This window comes from Bidens hawaiensis, unplaced genomic scaffold (genome assembly GCF_021521415.1).
Source record: "Bidens hawaiensis isolate Kalapana, Puna unplaced genomic scaffold, B.hawaiensis_p1.1 tig00058837_1, whole genome shotgun sequence".
Lineage (NCBI taxonomy): Eukaryota > Viridiplantae > Streptophyta > Magnoliopsida > Asterales > Asteraceae > Bidens > Bidens hawaiensis.
In genome coordinates, this window is record NW_027500587.1 from 56,825 (window position 1) to 74,069 (window position 17,245).

The window sequence follows — 17,245 nt, forward strand, 5'->3', positions numbered from 1 at the left end:
GCTAGAAAGCCCTAGAACTCGTTTCACCGAAAAGCCTACTTAGACTTTTCCAACTGAGCTCAAATTTTGTGGGTGACTTTTATATGTTATAAAAAGCTTATCTTAAATTTTCCGGAATTTTTCATCATGTTTTGCTATTTTTCACTATTTTTGGCCAAAACCGAGCATTAAATTCACCAAATATTCATCTTTTATCCAAAAATTACCAAAAATTCACAGATCTCATATTTTCATGTGTAGATCATCTCTGTGAAATTTCGTGACCCGACTCTAAGCACACGTAAATCTGTCCATTTTTTCATAACACACGAAAACCGACTATTTTGTGTTTTCTAGCTTTAGATCGCAAGGATCTCGGTTTCTAGCCTTTGCTAGCCGCTAGATACAACACTTACAAGCACATCAACACCACACCAAGCAAGTTATACCCACAATCAAGCCATTACTTTCCTAGTGTCGGTTAAAACATCAAAACAACGATTTTGACCGTAAAAATCCGTTCTCGACTCTTTTTACTCCTTTCTTGGACCAAGATCCCTTGTATAACATGTATACATCTCTTGATCATGCAAGAGTCGGTTTCATCTCGGGTTTTCACCCATTTTTCACTTGGAAATCCATTTTAACAAGATTTTAACCGTAAAATTTTATTCTAAACACTTTTAACTCATTACTTGGATCAAGATCCTTTGTATAACTTGTATACATCCCTTGATCACACGAGAACCGGTTCCATCTCGGGTTTTCACCCATATTTCACTTGGAACCTCTTGTTCTTGCAAAACAACCCAATATAAAGGAATCAATACTATGATTTAACCAACTAAACCATGTTTTTACCTTCAAAATCTTGTTAGAAATCAAGGAATTGGATGGATGTTTGAAGATTTGAGAGAGTTTGAGAGAGTTTTGTTGTTAGAAAAAGAAAAATGGAATGATAATAATAATAATATGGTCCGATCGGTCCATTAAGGTGGATGGGGGTGGGCCCCACAAATCCATTCTAAGCCACATATTCGGATTACGCAATCCGGATAATGTTGTGGATAATCTGGTTCAGTTCGTTTCTCGTTTAAAACTCGTAATTCGGCTTGAAACGAAATTAAAATGGTCGTTTTTCGGGTTAAAGTAAAATTTTCATAAAACTGATTTAAAAACTTTCAAAACTTAACCCATGACATTAAAACATCATATCATTAATAATTACGCATCTTTTTCGGCTTGATTGATCGTCTCTTGCTTGGTTTGGCGTTAAAGGTTTCGTTTATCGTACCGTCGTACTAATAAATCGAAATCCTTTTTCTGTGCTATAATTCACTTATCCCGAGGCATCAATACCTCGTAAATATCACTAAACATTATATACTTCGTCTATAATGTAATTCCCGATTCGTTCGGGTTTCAATAATCGTTCATTGGTTAATTGTAATTCCAATATGATTCACTATATAATTGAGTATGATTCATACTGTGAACCATATATATTCGTATAAACGTGCTATAACTCATATAATCAATATTAAATAACACGTAAATAGTATATTCCGGCTAGGGTATACCTGAATTTGCCGGAATCGTTACAGATAGAGCCATCCAGGTTATCATTGGTGCCACTGGCTCGTTGTCAAGTGTGACTTGTAAAAGTGCACACATATTGTGTTTCTTCTCAAAAGCATACTTAGGTTGAACTTCTTCTTCTTCTGCCATATCTGAACAATACAATCAAACATATTCAAAATGAAATTAGTCATAAAGTTCAGTACTTTAGATAATTTCAATGTATAAAAATGAAGAAGAAAGTGAGAAATTTCATCAAGAACCTGTTCTTCGACAAATTTATTACCTAAACACATAAACAGAGTATTAGTAATCAAATACATAATCAAAGCCCATAATAGTATAATCGTGGTCGGAAAACACATTAATGTTGCTTACCGAGTCAGAATTAGAGGGCTGATACAAGTTAGGGTTTGGTTTGAAGCAAAATGCGATATGTCGGTTAGGTTTCTTTGCGAGTAAGCAGTTTGCAGTGGAAGGAGAGAGAGGGAAAAGTAATGTTGAAAATTTTGCCTAACTTCCTCTTATATACCTTTTGAAAGTGGGTTTTAAATGTTCTTTGTCTTTTTGTGAATTATTAGCTGTCATACAGTAACATTATCCACTTGATATATTAAAAACAATATTGATCTTTTGAGGTAGTAAATCCTTACTCGGAATGATTCTTTTCAAAGTCTACTCGGTATACATCCACTTACAAAGCTTACCCGGTCAAACTTTGCTTGGAAAAATTTCATTTTTGAATATACAAAGTTTGCCCGAATCCTTTTATTTATAAACCTTGCTCGATCAAGTTAATTAATTTAAAGTTATGACATAATGAAGAAAGCTTACCCGAAATACTAGATTTCTTGAGAATTTAATCACAAGATAAATAATCAAGTATAAACATCAAATAAACATCCTTACTAGGAATCAATCAAGACACCCATATAGATTTCTCAATTTCAAATTAAACTTATCTAGCATAAATTCTAATAAGAATCATAATCAATTTTATCATATTAAATAACATATTCAATCAAGCATACTTGAAAACATAGTGTGCCCGAGCAACCATTCAAGAGAATAGTGTGCCCGAACACCTTTCTAATGCAAAGTATACCCGAATAACCTTCATATAGTACAAAGTGTGCCCGAAAAAGGATTTCTAGCAGACAGTGTACTCGGAAAGTTAAGTTTTGAAATTACCAAGTATATTGATGGAACAAAAGTGTACCCGAAAAAGTGTGCCCGGAAAACAAAGTTTGCCCGAAAACACTTGTAATTTCAAAGAAATCAAAAACACACATATCACAGAGCATGCTAGGAATGAAATTAAAACACATAAACATTTAAGTGTGATATAGTCTAAAATTTCAAAGAGCATGCCCGAAAATCCTATGTTAGCACTAAGCTTGCTAGGATAAACACATTCAATCATTAGGTATTCCCTTACTCGAGGGAATTTCAACATGTCAAACCATACCCGAAAATGACAAACTTAAATAATAATATCTAAGTGTGCCTGGAAAGATTAACAAACCTTTCCTAACAGCATATTCACATAAATCACAAAGCTTACTCAGTGTACTAACTTAAGTTCACAAAGTTTCCTTGAACTCACAATCAGCATATAAAATGCAAAGCTTGCCCGAAACAAGAATATCTTGTTAAAAACTAGCTATACCACATAATCATCTCAAGACTTCAAGCTTGCTCGGGAAATGAGTACAACAGTGTACTCTACCTGGAAAGTGTAAACACTTTAAAGCATGCCCGAAAATCATAAACTTAGTCAAAAATGACTAAGCTTGCCCGGAAAGGTCATAAATCATCAAACCTTACCCGAAGTAACATATTCAAACATATTCATCTGTTTTCTGCCCAGAAAGGTTATAAAACATCAAACCTTACCCGAACTTACATATTCAGCCAATTAAAGGCAAAATGCAACACTTTTTTACTTAAACCACTTGTCAAAATATATTTTTCATTAAAGATCATAGATTAAGAGCAAATGGTGCATTTAGAGATTAAATTTCAGTTATATTTCTCTTCAAAACATCTTCTTCCATTTTCTGAAAAGATCTCAAGATTGGGATCGTATTGACTAAGTAGCTTTCTCAATACTTCATTCTCAGCATTATTATGACGACATAGATAGGTTAACAGCAGGTATAAACTTAGCATGAATTTCATTTCTTTGGTGATATGATTAAGGTTCAATTTAAGCATAATGCATTAATGGTCAACAATGTGCTATGATGCCTCATATCTCTTCTCAAAGCTTATTTGGCTTTCCCCAGATCACCCCAATTTGACTCCAACCTCCAGTATTTGGTCAAAAATTGTTTTTGTATGACAGAACTTATTGGATCTTTTTGTATTTTTTTTAGTTTGAGATTCAAACATATATAGAGGTTGAACGTTGGACTTACTGTTAATAACATGCCTTTCATTCAAGATGAGACTGATTTTGTCAACATCTTTGTAGTTCTTAGTTGTAACCCTCTTGTTTGATAAAATATTTAAAACACTTATCAACTTTTGGTTGATTTATTCATACTTCCCCTTGTTTTTGATATTTTCTCAAATTTTCTTAAACTTTGTTCTTTGTCATATTTAAAGATGCTTTACTTTTGATTGACCAAATAACAACAGGCTCGTGTATGACTGGGTAATCACTTTTCTGCCTATCATTCGAAGAGATTTATCTTGAGACATGCAAAGACAACTATGTATCTCCATATAAAGATTAGCATATTCATTATGTTTATATCACCTTAGATTTTACATCATCATGGGAAAGCAACCATACATGTTAATGACTATACTATGGTCCATTTAGCATATTAAATCCATATGATTGGCTAAGCAGTCAATGTACTATCATTTCCCATATAAAAACAGTTTAATATTCAATCACCCCAATATCTCTTTATTGTCAGGTTAATGACTATCCTGTTTGACCAACAGTGGTCAACAGGACCAAACATACATTTGAATATATGTCCTTTCAAAGTCAGAGCTATTGACATAGTTTTAAGTGAAGGAATAAGAAACAAGTCATAATTGCCCCAAATGCATTCAGTTTTCAGGTCAATGGCTATCCATTGAATCTGTAGAGATTTAAGGACCAAACATACACAAGTGCATGTCCTTCCAACTGGTCAAATGACATAATTTTCAGCAAAACAACTTCTTGAGACTTCTCTTTAAAAATCCTTCATTTAAGCTTCTTTTAAAGCATGAACTGAATAATCTTATCATATCTCTTCACCATTAACAACATCCTCAAGTTTTGATCAAAATATAGTATTTATGTAAAATTCATTGGAAAATCTTCATTTCATCATTTAATTTTGACATAAAACACATTTTGACACAAACAGTTGTAACATATTCAAATCTTAATCAAACATGAAATCATCAAGACAAGTAGACAGTACTAACAATCAAATTCCAACTTATCTTAATAACATCAGAAGATCAGATAAAACACATATTCAAGCAATTAAGCAATGATATTAGATAAGCTTTCATCAACAAGTAATTCATAACAAGAACACTTATCCTAACATCACAAATGCACATTAACTGATAAACATGCAAACATATAAATTCATTCAATCATGTCAAATTTTTCACACATAATCAGTCAAACACATAACAGTTAACATATTTAGTAGCATACTCAAGTAACATAATTAAGCAACATAATCAAGCATATTCACTAAACATTCAATATGTGTAATCTCTAACAACATAATCAGTTAACAAAGAGAGACACACAGCTAGGCACACATCCTTAATCAGATTTCATTAGAGTTGATCATTCCCAGGGCTTTCAGAAGAAAGTTAAGCCCGGTTCTATCAAGTGGTTTGGTGAATAGGTCAGCCAAATTGTCACTTGTATCAACTCTTTGCATTTCAATCAAACCTTTTTCACTGCAATCTCTGAGAAGTGATGTCTGATTTCAATGTGCTTAGTTTTAGAATGTTGAACTGGATTCTTAACAGTAAAATATGCAGCAGTATTGTCAATAAGAATAGGGGTGTTCAGAAAATTCAAACCATAGTCCAGCAACTGATTTTGAATCCATAGAACTTGTGCACTGCAGGCAGATGCAGCAACATATTCAGCTTCAGCAGTAGAGATTGAGACTGTAGTCTGCTATTTGCATTGCCATGACACTAGCCTTTCATCCAAAAATTGACATCCTCCTAAGGTAGACTTTCTGCTCATGTTGCAGCCATCAGTGTAGGCAATTAGATTAAAAGATTGGTTCTTTGGATACCAAATCCCTAAGTCTGTTCTTCCTTTCAAATAACTGAATATTCTTTTAACAGCATTCATGTGAGAGACTTTTGGACTTGATTGGAATCTTGCACACACACATACAGCAAACATGATATCTGGTCTTGTTGCAGTCAGATACATCAGAGATCCAATTTTGGCTCTATATTCATGTTCATCTACAGCTCCCCCTTTTCATTTGCAATAATCTTTTCTTTGGTGTCCATTGGAGTTGAAGCAGTCTTGTACTCATGACAGTTGAACTTGTTCAAGATGTCCTGCACATATTTGTTTTGGTGAATGAAGATCCTTTCAGCTTTCTGTTGAACTTGCAATCCAAGAGAGAAGTTCATTTCTCCCATAGAACTCATACTGTATTTGGACTTCATTACCCCTTCAAACTCCATGCACATTTGTTCATTTGTAGATCCAAAGATGATGTCATCCACATATACTTGTAACAGAAGCAAGTCTGATCCCATTCTTTTGTAGAAGAGTGTCTTGTCAATGGCTCATCTTTTGAAACCATTTTCAAGAAAATGATTTGACAGCTCATCATACCATGCTCTAGGGGCCTGATGCAATCCATAAAGGGCTTTTTTTAGCTTATACACCCTGTTTGGATACATTGGATCCTCAAAACCTGGAGGTTGAGCTACATACACCTCTAGATCAATCTTTCCATTAAGAAATGCAGACTTAACATCAAGCTGGAACACTCTAATGTTCTTTGAGGCAGCATATGCAAGAAAAATCCTGATAGCTTCAAGTCTTGCAACAGGAGCAAAGACTTCCTCAAAGTCTATTCCTTCTTCTTGAAGACATCCTAGTGCTACAAGTCTAGCTTTGTTCTTAATCACCAAACCCCTTTCATCCCTTTTGTTTCTAAAAACCCATTTGGTTCCTATTGCATATCTGTCTATTGGCCTATCAACAAGATCCCACACATGTAGGTCTCTGAACTATGCCAGTTCCTCTTGCATTGCTTCTACCCAACTATTGACTTTTAGTGCTTGAGCAATGTTCTTTGGCTCTATTTGGGATAGAAAGCAGGAGTAAAGACAGATGTTTGCAATTTCAGAAAGACTTCTTGTAAGTCTTTCATACAAATCACCAATGATTTTTTCAGAAGGATGATTCTTTTCCACATAAGGAGTTTGTATAATCATATTTGTAGACAAATTTGTGTCAAGATTTGTTTCATTGAGCTCTGGTTCTTCAATGATCAAATCGGCTTCTGCATCATGAAATTCTGGTGCTTCATCATTATGTTGTCCTGAAGCAGATGCACCATTGTTTTCTAAGTTCAATCTTTGAAATAGATCTTGAAATATTGTTGTAGATGCAGCTTCTTCTCCACTTGCTTGGTTGCTTGTGTCACCCTCATTCTGAACTTGATCATTTTGTTCATCTTGATTGTCTTGATTGTTCTCAGTATGATTATGTTCAACATTGTGATTGTTTTCTTGATCAGGTTCACCAATATTACATGAGGAATTCTTCACAAAAGTATACTCCTTTTCTTTTCTAGCAACCTTTTTCCATAATTCTTCCAAGTCCAATGATTTCTTCTTTTTCTCTTCAATTTCACTGGTCTTGTAGAAAGATTCATCAAAGTCTTCAGGATAAATCTTGAAAGACCTTATTAACTTTTAATGATCAAACAGCCATGATTCACCATCAACTGTATTGAATTGATTCTCATTAAAGATAATATCAGATGATTCTATAACACTCAAGTGGTCTTTCACATAAACTCTGTAAGCCTTTGAGTGTGTAGAATATCCAACAAAGAAACAATCCAGGGACTTTGTTTGAAACTTGTTCAAATAGTCTCTTGTGTTCAGTAGAAAACATTTGCATCCAAAGGGCTTGAAAAACTTAATGTAAGGCTTTCTGTTGTGAAATATTTCATATGAAATTTTGTTATACCTTTTGTTGACAAGTACCCTGTTCTAAACATAGCAGACTGTATTTATGGCTTCGGCCCAAAAAGTGACAGGCAAATTTGCATCAGCTAACATGGTTCTTACAGCTTCAATCAAGGTTCTATTTCTTCTTTCTGCTACACCATTTTGTTCAGGAGTTCTAGGAGCTGAGAATTGTTGTAGTGTACCCTTTTCTGCACAGAATTCTTGCATAACTCCATTCTTGAACTCAGTTCCATTGTCACTTCTCATCATCTTGACTTTCTTATTCAACTTGTTCTCAATCATTGTTACACAGCCTTTAATCAACTCTGCAGTCTCATCCTTGGTACTTAGGAAATAAACCCAAGTGTATCTTGAATAGTCATCAATGATCACCAGACAATATCTTTTCTTCCCTATACTTGGTACGCTTACAGGACCAAAAAGATCCATGTGAAGTAATTCAAGTACTTGATCAATTGAGTTGATGAGCTTTGGCTTATGAGTAGATTTGTGTTGTTTTCCTTTTTGGCGTGAACTACAGTGATCTTCCCATTTGAATTCTCTTGTGGGTAAGCCTATGACATGCTCACCTTTAACTCGTCTGTTCATGTTCTTCAAGTTCACATGACACAGTTTCCTAAGCCACAATTTTGACTCATTTTCAGTGGCTTTGGAAACAAAACATGCACCTCCTCTTGAAATCGCTTCTTTCATATTCAATTCATACAAGTTACTATTTCTTGGTGCCTTAATCATAATCATTTCAGGTGGAATCACAAACTCAGGTTTTTAGATGAAACAGTGTGAATCATCAAAACTGACTTTGTATCCCTTATCACACATTTGTGATATACTCAGCAGATTGTACTGAAGACCTTCAACATGAAATACATTATCAAATGAGACACTCCCATTTGTTAAGATTCCTTTTCCAACAATCTTTCCACCATTCTCATCACTCCCAAAAGCTACTGGACCTTCATACTTTTCTTCATAATTGACAAGAGATCTCTTGTCACATGTCATGTGCCTAGAACATCCACTATCCATGTACCATATGTCATTCAGAGGAGTGGACTGTTCCTGCACATACAAAGAAAATTTGATTAGTTGAGTGATGAAGTGCAAGCCTTATCAACTTGCAGCTCATCAGATTCAGTTTCAGACACAGCTTGGGAAGTGAGTGTAGTTGGTTCCGGATCTTCATGAGTGATTTCTAGATTGTCTGAATTGTCTGTTTCATAACCACACTCTCTTGGAGTTTTAACTAGTGATGTTGAGTTCTGGTACTCGGCTGAGTCAGTGTCACACTCTTTTATCACATAGTCCTTCTTTTCAGAGTAGTCTCTTACATCAGCAACTATCTCAACCTTAATCTCAGGCTTAGGTTTCCATAGAAAACCTTGTGGTTCATATCCATACTTTTACAGAAACTTCTCATCGCGAGTGAGTTCTGTTGGTTTCCTTTTAGATACCACATGTCTTTTTGTATTCTCACTGCTTGATGATCTTTGAGAACTATCAGATTTGACAGACTGATTATCCCTTTTTGGGATTGTTCTCAATGGATGAGAGTCATTCTTAACAGTTTTCACATGCTTCACTGGAGATTAAACCTTGTTAACAGGTTTGATCACATGTTTCTTGACTTTTAGTGGATGCCTTTGGCTCTCTTTTTCCAGAACTTCCTCTGCACAATCCTTTCCCATACCCAAATATTTTTCATACTTCATTTTATAGGCCACAAAGTCTTGTCCATATTTTGTTTCATCTGGGAAATGAAAAGTCTTGAATTTAAGTCTTTCATTACATGAGTCTGTATGATGACCATATTCATCACACTTCTTGCACCAAACCTTTCCTTTGAATAATTCATGTTCTTTTGGTTTCTTGAACCTTTCACTTGGTCTGGGTGAATCAACTCCAATTGTCTTTTTAGATTTTAAACAGTCAAAATCAATTGAGAAGGCAACAAATTCAGCTATCCTTATGTCACTTTTTTCCACTTTCCCTTTAACAAAAACAATTTCTCTTATACTTAAGGGTTCTTCCTCTATTCTTTCCCTTCGTCTTGATTTCCTTTTTTCATATTCCTACATTGTTTCTACTTCTCCAATGTCAAAGTCTTCAACACTTGAGAAAATAGGGTAACATGAATAAAATTTTCAGATGCATCTGTTTCAACTTCTTTCAATTTTTTATTTTGTTTAATTCTTTCCAATAGAGCTTTGCTTGGAGGTCTCACTGCATTATAACTAGGTTTTGATCCTTCACAGATATCAAACGACACATGTCCTCTCTTGGTTATTTCATTTTGTTACTTCATTCTTGATGCGACAGGTGGATACTTTGGAAGTTTGTCAATGGATTCTGGTTTCTTGAATCTTCTTCCTCTTTCAGCAGCTTTAATTTCCTCCTCAGTAATTTGATCACTTAAATCACTCAAGTCATCTTGATTCAAGTCAATTGACTCAAGGTCATCTTCAGAGACTTGAACTCCAGTTGACTTTTCTTCTTTCAGTTCTTTCTTCACAACAAACTCTCCTTCTTCACTCACCTCAACATTCTTATACAAATTCACAAGTTCTTCTTTATCTTGAAAGACATCTTTGAATTGTTGTAGATATGCATTTCTTTTCTCTTTATCAACCTTTGGCATAAAGTTGTTGTTGAATGGTGGTGGTACTGCTTTGTATTTGTCTTCTTTCTTGACTTGATTCAGAATTCCACAGATGTTTCCAGTGGATACCAAGTTCTTCAAGAATTCATTTTCAGTTTGCAGTTTTGTGTTCAGTACCTTTTCTTCTATAATCATTTTCTTCAACCCATCAATCTCAGTTGTAAATCTTTTCTGAGCTCTGTAACTGTTCATGCAGTCATCTTCCAAACTTTTCATCCTTTCTTCACTTATCAGTTCACTAGCTTCATATGCATTGATGATACTTTGTTTCTTAAAACACTCACTTTCCAGCTTGCCTACCATCGTTTTCAAATCATTGATTAGTTCATTTAAATCAATAGTAGGAGTAGAGTGTACCTGAGAAGTTGATCCATTTTCTTTCTCTATTATGGCCATGAATGATACATTTGCCCTCTTGATATCATCTGCAATGTCTTCTTCATGATTTCTCCAATCAAAGTTACCTTCATGTTGTGTAATCACGGCCACATTTCCTTGATTTCTTGGTTGATTTTGGTTGACTGGAACAGTGTTGTTTGAAACATTTTGAACTGCTTGAAGGGTTTGATTGTTGTTCATTTGAAAACCTTGATTCTGTTGCATACTTTGATTAAGATTATTCATTTGAGGCTGAAAGTTATTGAAGTTGGGATCGTAGTTGTTGTTGGGATTGAAGTTGTTGTTGAAGTTTTGGTTGTTATTTCTTTGCTGATTTTGCTGGTATTGCTGCTGACCTCTTGGCTGTTGATTCTGTAATTGATTCATCTGATAGTTCCTTGGCAGGTTGCATTCTCTTGCAAAATGTCCTGGCTGTTAGCAATTGTAGCAGATTGCCTTTGACTTGTCAAATCCAATCCTTTCATTAGGACCAGAAACCAGAGATCTACCAGTTCTATTATACAACCTCTTACTTCTTAATGCTAACATGGCAGCTTGCCACTTCAAATCCATGTCTTCCAAATCATCAGCATATATCTGCTCAAGATCATCTTGCACTACACTTGTGTGGATTAAATTCTTTGCAACAAATGCATTATATGACTCAGTGAACATTGAAAGCAAAGCCTGTGTATCACTGCTTTGACCATATCCACCACCAGTGTGAGGAACATTCCCACTTGCCATAGAGGCAGAATCAGTGTCATCAATCAGCTGCACATTGAATATTTGCTGATTTCCTTGATTACTTGTGCTAACACCAACAAATGATTTTGGAGTATCAGAATTGAGTTCAACAGGTTCTTCAATGATAGGAATATGATGTTGATTCTTGGTAGTCAAATTACCCATAGGTGCAATCAATGCATTTGAAACATTGAAGCAGTGTCTTTCCTCTTTAATCATTTCATTTTCTATCATCTCTATTTCTGCAGCTTGAAGAAAACACACTACATCATCTACTTTTAGCTCATTGAAGTTGTACTTCGTAAGAATGAACTTGCAGGCAGTATACCATTCCTTTGGCATAAAGTTCAGCAGCTTGGTGTTGAGATGAAAATCAGTCATGACATAGTCTGTGGTTCTGAGCTCATTCACAATTCCCAGAAACCTCTCTAGAATTGTTTTCAACCTTTCTCCTTCTTTATACTTGAATCTTTCTAACTGCAGCTTCAATCTCTGCTTATTGATGTTCTTGAGTTCAACATTTCCCTCAAACATTTTAAGTATTACATCATACATTTCCTTGGCATTGGGATGATGTGCAATCTTGGTGAGTATTTCCCAAGACAGACCTAGCTTTAACATAGCTAAAGCCTTGTCATCAACCTTTCTCATTCTCTCTTACAGCAGCAGTTGCAGCTGCATTTGTACCTTCTACAACTTCTCCTTGTAGACCATTCTAGATGGAGTTCCACATATCAACATCATTGTAGCAAACGGCTGCTTCAAACAAAACCTTCCATTTGTCATGTCCCTCTATTTCAGCTGGATCTTACTTATTCATGTCATAACTCACACAGATTGATGTGTTGACAAGGGAGTTAATGACGGGTTGCTATATTTAAAAAGATATCTGTTTGTTAAAGGCGGAATCAATAACAAACATACGGTTATTAATAAGTATTCAATGATAGATAACACAAACAAGATTCACTCAAAAGATTTCCATTTATATAATATCAATCATACATAGTGGATAATCGACTTAGGGTTTCTTGAAGGTTTATCCGTACTAAGACAGGCGTCACAGACAATATTCTCTCTTAATAAATTCCTTTTTCCGTGTGTTGTGTGTGTGTCTGTTCTTAGGCCTCTCTTCTTCCGTAGGCGGCGGGCCCTAAAACATTCTATTTATAGGCCAGCCAACCTAGGACAGCTGTCATTCCTTCTAGAAACCCCAAACATACATACATATTCAAATTACATAATCAGAAAATATTCGAAGTGTAAAACAAGTCTTCCGGGTAGGCTCTGGATAAGTAAACTTCTCCGAGTAGACTATGTGCTCTGCCTGCCTTAGACTTGGTAACATAGAAGTGTGCTCGGGATCAGTTTCCGGGTAGACTTTACTTGAAGAGTATTTTACCAAGTAAAATACTCACCGGGTAGACTTCAGTCTTCTTGACTTTGCCATACTTTGCCCGGCAAACCCTTACGAGCAACCTTGTTCTTCGATGGTCCATTCAACTCCTTGCTATACAATAACTTTTTAGCAAAGTGTACTCGGCAGTACTGTTCCTTGCTTGAGTTGAACCTTGCCCGATGTTACTTAGAGATATTTCATTTATACATCAAGCTTGCTCGGACCATAATTATTAAAGAATACCTTTCCCGGCAATGCACTAATTTGCAAACCTTGCTCGGATATCCACTAAAGAAGACTACTTAAAGTAAACCTTGCCCGATAGACAAAATATCGTACCCGGCTAAGTAAAAGCTTGCTTGGAAGTCTAAGGTGTACCCGGATCCATACTTAGCGAATTCTGAGGAGGTTGAGAAGATTCCAATCTTCCATGTATTTCATTTTGGTCAAATCTTTAACTCAACAATCTCCCCCTTAGGTCAGTTTCTTGACCCAACAAAGTTCATGAAACAGGTGTAGGGGTTCCTGTTGGGCCTTCGAGGAATTGACTCACATCGTACGAACCAACAGAAACAAGAGATAATCACAGTTCTAACACAAGCACGGATGGAACCAATGAAGAAACACAGATCTACTCCCCTTAACGGGTTCTAGATCCAATGAGTCCACAGGATAGGATACACAACAACTAACAACGATATGAGCACAATCTCCCAAAGTCTAGTAACAGAAACTTACAAAACAGACACCGTGAGCTCGTTACAGGGAGGCCAAGATGGGGGGGGGGTCTTCGTGTAACCACCCTCTGGCGTGAGAATAAGTACAGTTCTGATAGAGGAAAATTACTTAATTATTTAGAGTAGATAGTGGGGAGTGAATGAATACCTCATGCAGATTGTGAAGATATTTAAAGCCGAAGAGTGAGGGAATGTGATTGGGCCAGCTGTCCCGTACTAGAAGATTTCCCGTAACCGCATGGACACGTGCCCTCATATAACAGGCTGAGCTATACGTCGCATGTGCATGGTTATAACAACCTGGACACGTGTCTTATTATGATAGGATGATATATAACCCTAGCCATGTGTATGGTTATAACAACCTGGTCAGCTGTCCTTCATTCATTGGTTGATGGGTCACGTATTCTTCAAGAAAGGATCTTGTTAATTCTTCTAGAAGGTAATTCGTTAATTACAGCTGTCCTATGACATTGCCTTCCGGTCATCTTGACGGGTGGGAATTTTTCCCTGCGGATGATTTCTGAGGGTGTGGATGTTTCCGCGAATAGTTCCTAGGACGAATTGTTATTCTTCCTTATTTGAGTCACGCGGGTGATCCGTATGTCCCGCGGGTGGTAAATGAGGAGTTCCCCTCTGACCCGCGGGTGGTACTTAAGGGTATTTGGGTCTTTTTGGTACCCTACCTCTATTCTTCCAAATTTTCTTGCTTTCGTGGATCGATAACTAGTGTTACTGTAATTGATCGATGTTGCTGATTTGATTTGAACCCGTTGCCTTCTTAATCGCTACTTTCTGGTTCCGATTTGATGTGCTTCTCCTTCTTACCAACATGTGCTCTAATACTAATGTTGGTAAATTAAGAACAATCACACACACAATATGATGAACAAGAGATGAAGAACAAAGACAAATTGAATCTTCTTGATATTTGAATAGATGGTTTTTTACAACAAGTGTTGATGGGTTTATATACCCAACCAACGGACACAACATTTCATGCTCTAACACTAATGAGTGTGAAACAATTTATAATTTTCAAATGTACATACTCAGGGACGGATCATCTTATGGGCCAAGGCGGGCCTCGGCCCATCTTGCTTTTTCGAGTAGTAGGGTAAATTTTTCTCAAAAAATAATGAAAACAATATATGCATTGAGTCTGGCCCATCCATATTATTTGGGTCCAACCTATCCATATTATTTGTGTAAGGCCCACACTTGAATCATTCTAAAAATAAATTTCTTAAAGCCGAATAACGGGAAACCGTATATCTAATAAACATTAATAAAGCCACATAAACCCAATTTTTTTTAAACAAAAAAGCCCAAGCCCAAATGGTTTTTATAAAAAAAAACTAACAAGTCCACACTCTTAACCCTTATCGAACAACCAAAAAAGAAAAGTTTTTGTCCGGGCGCTAAGGTATGAAAATTGAAATCGAACAGAAGAAAAAGCAGGCCGTTCGAAGAAGACTTAGACCACTAGACCAGGGTCGAGTAAAGAGTGCTCACGAATCACAATACGAACATTAGGCAAGCAACATGTTCATCGTTTTTCCCCCCGATTTGGTATGTTAGGTTTTGGAATTATTGGAAGAATTGGTAATTGAATTTGGTCCCCTCACATGATTTAGGAATATGCGTGTTTTGATTATATGAATTCTCTATTTGAATGTGAATTCGAGGTATTCATATTTCCCCTCGTATCTTGTCATTTTCTGGTACTCGTCTTACCCCTCGCATCTTGTTTTTGTTTGTTTAAAAGTTTAGTTTTTATGTGTAAAACGGTAAGTTGAATTGAATGTTTGAATTGATGTTTTTAGTTGAATGATTAAATATAGATTTTTAATTGTTTGGCCAGACCGAATCCGATTACCGACCCGAAACCTAGAAGTAGGAAATATTTTTTTGCTTCTCGTGACTTTCGGCCTATCCATAATAAACGTTGAAGATCCGCCACTATACATACTAGTCCCTTCTACCTTAATAAATACATAAAAATTATCCTAAACATACTTTCTACTAATGACACTTTGACCTTTATATTTAGTTTAACTTTCAATTAAGGGGTCGACCCAATGCTCTCTCTATTTACGAACTCCTCTTATATTTGTAAAATATTTGTATTTTGTAGGTTGGGAGGATAAATATGGATGAACAACTCGACAATTTTGCAAACATAAGGCACGATATAATCTCGCAAATATGCGAATCTGCAACACATGATTTGTTCAGTGGAGCGCTATTCTCAATAACTATGGGTTCAAATGATTTTCTAAATAATTACCTCACACCAGTTCTTTCAAAACTTGAACAAAAAGTAGTGTCTCCAGAAGAATTTGTGGGACATTGTTTGATTCCAAGATACAAAGGTCAGCTTAAGGTAATACCCATAACAATTGATCATGTTTTTGTATTATATATATTAATACGCGTGTATGAACCATGATATAAAACTTGCATTCTTTGGATTAATCGGTTGATTTATAAACAGAGACTGTATGATATGGGTACTAGAAAGATTGTGGTAGCAAATGTTGGGCCTATTGGATGCATTCCTAATGTCAGGGACACAAATAATCAGTTGAAAGGCTTGCTACAAGACCTAAACAACTCACTCGAAGGATCAACATTTGTATATGCAGATGTGAATCGTATTTTTGAAGACATTCTTGACAAATTCAAATCATACGATCAGTTAGCAGTAACACTACTTTATTAAGGTCACATATACGAATTACACGTCAGATAAGTAGTCAACATGGACAAATTTTGGGAAATATGTAGATGGGATGACGTAAAATACTTTTTGTTTATATTTCACATGTTTGAAAATATAAGATAAATTGAATCAGCTCATTCATAACTAAATGTATTAAAACTTGTCAAGGCTTTGTACATATATATTTTACACTTGATAGAAGTTGACTGTTAGAATTGCGTTTTTAGTCATATCTACTTAGTGCAACAGGTTTTGCCAATGCGGATTCAGCATGCTTTCGTTTGGCAGGTAAACATGGTGGTATAGTACCATGCAGACCACCATCTAAAGTTTGCGCCGATAGATCAAAGTACGTCTATTGGGATCCATATCACCCGTCAGACAACGTCAATAATTTGATAGCTAAACGGCTTATGGGTGGAGATACAAAAGAGATATTCCCAATGAACTTAAGAACCCTTTTTAAGCTTTGAAGAAAAGGATGGTTTTCAAGTGTGGAGTACAATTAGTTATGCATCAATGTTACAACAAAACTAATATACCATATTCATTTCCTAATTACGAGAATCTTTGCTTTGATTAAATGTACCACTACTTTATCTACTTGTAGTAATACCACTATATTGGTATAGGGTTCTGTATTGTCTATCAACTTTGTCGAATATAAGAGTAGCTTTTGCACCAGCTTGTATGCAAATAGTTAAACCTTAAATTTGATATATTTTAGTTTTTTTTTTTTTTTTTTTTTTTGCCAAACATACATCTGCAGGTCCCAACATAATCACACCCTCTATGGATTATTAAACCACCCCTTCAATGCCGTTGTTACT

The 17,245-nt window shown here is 35.7% G+C and overlaps 1 pseudogene; it reads left to right on the plus strand.

Annotated features, from left to right (window-relative positions):
* Positions 1-16,888, plus strand: part of LOC143602389 (GDSL esterase/lipase At4g16230-like) — a 49,074-nt pseudogene extending 32,186 nt beyond the window's left edge.
* Positions 16,889-17,245: the final 357 nt, after the last annotated feature.